Raw genomic sequence first — 4,286 nt, 5'->3', positions numbered from 1 at the left:
GAAGCATTTCTGCGTTCAAATCGGTTCAAATGCAGCGCTGCCTTCCCAGAATGCTGTGCTGAAGCGTTGAAGTCGCTCGACGTCACCCATAGGAATAAAGTGGAGCGCGGCGTGGACTATAACGACAGAAGTGTTCACGGACGACTGGATCTGCAGCTGAGAGTGTTTATGGGGCGTGCATTTCCTCTCTCGCTCTAGTCACGCACGCGCACCCTACCGGGAGAAGAGCCCGTACGGCCCATACAAGGACCTTCCGCTCTATTAACGTCAAGCCGACCCATACTCGAAAAAAACTCTCAGAAACTTGTGAGAAACCGGAAGGAGTATTTTTAACACAGAAATACTCCATCAAACGTCCAACATTAGTGTTTGAAACATTGACTATGTTGAGGATGGGAATCCGAGTCTTTAACAGTGTAAAAAGCTCAGTATGCATGAAACAGCATCTCACCGCCCCTTTAAAAAACATGAACTATTTCATAACACCGCAACCCAGACTACACTAATGGCGTGGTGGAAAATTAATAAAATAACCTGTCAATCTTTTTCGCTACATAACCTCTCGCCAATCTGGAATAACCCAGACTTTACCATTAACAAACTCCCACTTGTCAATAAAAAATGGATGGAGAAGGGCATTGTGTATTTACATCATGTATATAAGGACAATAAATTCCTACAGTTTGAAGAGTTATCAAAAAAAACAGTCTAGATAAAAATCACCATTACTTTTATTTACAAATAAAGAGTGCAATCACTACTAAAACCGGTCACTTACAAATACAACAGGCACCAGTATTAGACAAAATGGAGACGATTAGCCAATCATCGAAACTAATACGGAAAATATATGATTCATTAAATTCAGCAGATGATACATGCTATGCACCCATCAAAAAATGGGAAAAGGATCTCAATATACATACAGACATCAGTTTCTGGAACACAATCTGTACTAATGTATTCAGCTTCAGTATAAATAAAGACATTCAATTTATCAAATATAAAGTATTACATAGAACAACAAAAATTGTTTAAAATGGGTTTAACCGAAACAGACAAATGCGTACACTGTACTCTAAACACACCAGACACATATCTCCATGCGATGTGGTTATGTCCATCTCTCTCTCACCCTGTTCTGGAAGGAAGTTATCAAAACTATTTCAATACTTTTCAACAGTAACATCCCAATCTCCCCATCACTATGCCTGTTAGGTGATACATCAATAATACCGAATACAATAGAACACACTGCTCCATTACTCTGGTCTCTAGCCATTGCCAAAAAAAACAATTATCTTACACTGGAAAGACAAAACTAACATCTCTACCACACACTGGACTCACTTATTAAGAGATCACATAACCAATGAAAGACAAACAGCAATAGCAAAAAACCCATTGGACACATTTATAAAACAATTCACCCCACTCCTCTATTATATAGATAAGTAGACAGTATCCAGGCATTTCAATTATTTCAATCATTATATCTTAAATCACTAAATTATATAATTAGATACTATATAAACAATACAAATGAATGGATCCCCCTATGGTAATAAGAACATGCCAGAAGAAATATTAAGATAATACACCTCTACACATAGTTTTGAACATGTATTAGCTTTATAAAACTGATCCCTTTGTAACTGTTAACCTACTTTTTTTTTTTTTTTTTTTTTTGCACGTGTAATTATGTACGCGCCATAAATACCATTACGAGTATCTCTACTCAACACACTGCAAAATCTGAAAATACTGATCGAAATATTCTTATGTAATAAGTAGGTCTATATGTATGAAAAAACAATATATATTTGTACATTAATGTAAGGCGATGTATTACATAATATAATCTGTATCATTATACAACCCCAAATCAGAAAAAGTTGGGACAGTTTGGAAAACGCAAATAAAAAAAGAAAGTAGTGATTTCTAAATTTACTTTGACTTGTATTTCATTGCAGACAATATGAACACAAAATATTTCATGTTTTGTCTGGTCAACTTCATGTCATTTGTAAATATGCATCCTTTCCTGTCATTCAGACCTGCAACGCATTTCAAAAAAAGTTGGGACAGGAGTAATTTAGGGCTAGTAATGAGGTAAAAGGGTTAAATAATGATGCGATTTGAAACAGGTGATGTCAACAGGTGATTGAAATTATGATTTGGTACAAAAGCAGCGTCCAAGAAAGATCTAATCCTTTAGGAGCAAAGATGGGCCGAGGATCGCCAGTTTGCCAACAAATACGTGAGAAAATTATTGAAGTGTTTAAAAACAATGTTCCTCAAAGAAAGATAGGAAGAGATTTGGATATTTCACATTCAACAGTGCATAACATAATTACAAGATTCAAGGAATCTGGAGGAATTTCAGTGCGTAAAGGACAAGGCCGCAAGCCTAAGCTGAACAACCGTGATCTCCGGTCCCTCAGGCGGCACTGCATCAAGAATCGTCATTCATCTAGAAGCGATATCACCACATGGGCTCAGGACTACTTTGGCAAACCTTTGTCAAGTACCACAATACGTAGTTACATCCACAAATGCCAGTTAAAACTGTACTGTGCCAAAAGGAAGCCTTATGTTAACAGTGTCCAGAAGCGCCGTCGACTTCTTTGGGCTCGGAGGCATCTGGGATGGACCATCACACAGTGGAAATGTGTACTGTGGTCAGATGAATCAGTATTTCAGGTATTTTTGGGGAGGAATGGACGCCGTGTGCTCCAGACCAAAGAAGAAAAGGATCATCCAGACTGTTACCAGCAACAGCTAACTTGCACTTCTGTGAAGGCACCATTAATTCTGAAAAGTACATAGAGATTTTGGAGCATAATATGCTGCCTTCAAGAAGATATCTTTTCCAGGGACGTCCATGCATATTTCAACAAGACAATGCAAAACCACATTCTGCACACATTACAGAGTCCCGGTGTCATGACAAATCCTGTCCCCCTGTGAAATCGTGTCCGCTGGTAGCGGTTTTAAATGCCTGATTAAAAGTTGTTATACATGGTTCTGGACAATTAATTGTTTAAAAATAACTAAATAATAAACTAATAAACTATAAATTCATTGCATAATAAGTACACACGCAAAATATTTATTTAAAATATTTAATTGATTGCTATAATGGGAGCAAAAACATGTTCTGAATTATATACTTATATAAGCACTTATAGCTTCAGTTATATACTACTAATATATGAAACATATGCTTTTTAAGACATTAAAGACTATTTTAACACAATTTAAACAGCAAAAATCAAAACGCGATTGTGTAAGAATTGTAATCAGGCTCTGAACAGATTACCTATTGGCTCTGAACAGATTACCTATTCAAATTTCTTTCAGCCAATAGAATCGCTCTTGGGGTCCTTGCGGACACGATTTCACAGGGGGACAGGATTTTTCATGACACCGGCTGCGGAGGAAGAGGGTACGGGTACTTGACTGGCCTGCCTGCAGTCCCGACCGGTCTCCAATAGAGAATGTGTGGCGCACGAAGACCCCGTACTGTTGCCTACCTTAAGACTTGTTTGGAGGAAGAATGGGACAAAATGACACCTGAAACACTTCATCACTTGGTGTCTTCAGTCCCTAAACGTCTTTTAAATGTTGTGAAAAGGAATGGCAACATTACAAAGTGGTAAATGCTTTACTGTCCCAACTTTTTTTGAAATGTGTTGCAGGTCTGAATGACAGGAAAGGATGCATATTTACAAATGACATGAAGTTGACCAGACAAAACATGAAATATTTTGTGTTCATATTGTCTGCAATGAAATACAAGTCAAAGTAATTTTAGAAATCACTACTTTTTTATTTCATTTGCACATTCCATACTGTCCCAACTTTTTCTGATTTGGGGTTGTAATTTTTTATTTATTTACTATTATTAATATATATATATATATATATATATATATATATATATATATATATATATATATATATATATATATATATATATATGTGTGTGTATATATGTATATGTATGTGTGTGTGTGTATATATATATATATATACAGTCTTGTTCAAAATAATAGCAGTACAATGTGACTAACCAGAATAATCATGGTTTTTCGTATATTTTTTTATTGCTACGTGGCAAACAAGTTACCAGTAGGTTCAGAAGATTCTCAGAAAACAAACGAGACCCAGCATTCATGATATGCACGCTCTTAAGGCTGTGCAATTGGGCAATTAGTTGAAAGGGGTGTGTTCAAAAAAATAGCAGTGTCTACCTTTGACTGTACAAACTCAAAACTATTTCG

Source organism: Pseudorasbora parva, chromosome 25 (genome assembly GCF_024679245.1).
Source record: "Pseudorasbora parva isolate DD20220531a chromosome 25, ASM2467924v1, whole genome shotgun sequence".
Taxonomy (NCBI): domain Eukaryota; kingdom Metazoa; phylum Chordata; class Actinopteri; order Cypriniformes; family Gobionidae; genus Pseudorasbora; species Pseudorasbora parva.
This window is presented reverse-complemented; position numbering follows the sequence as displayed.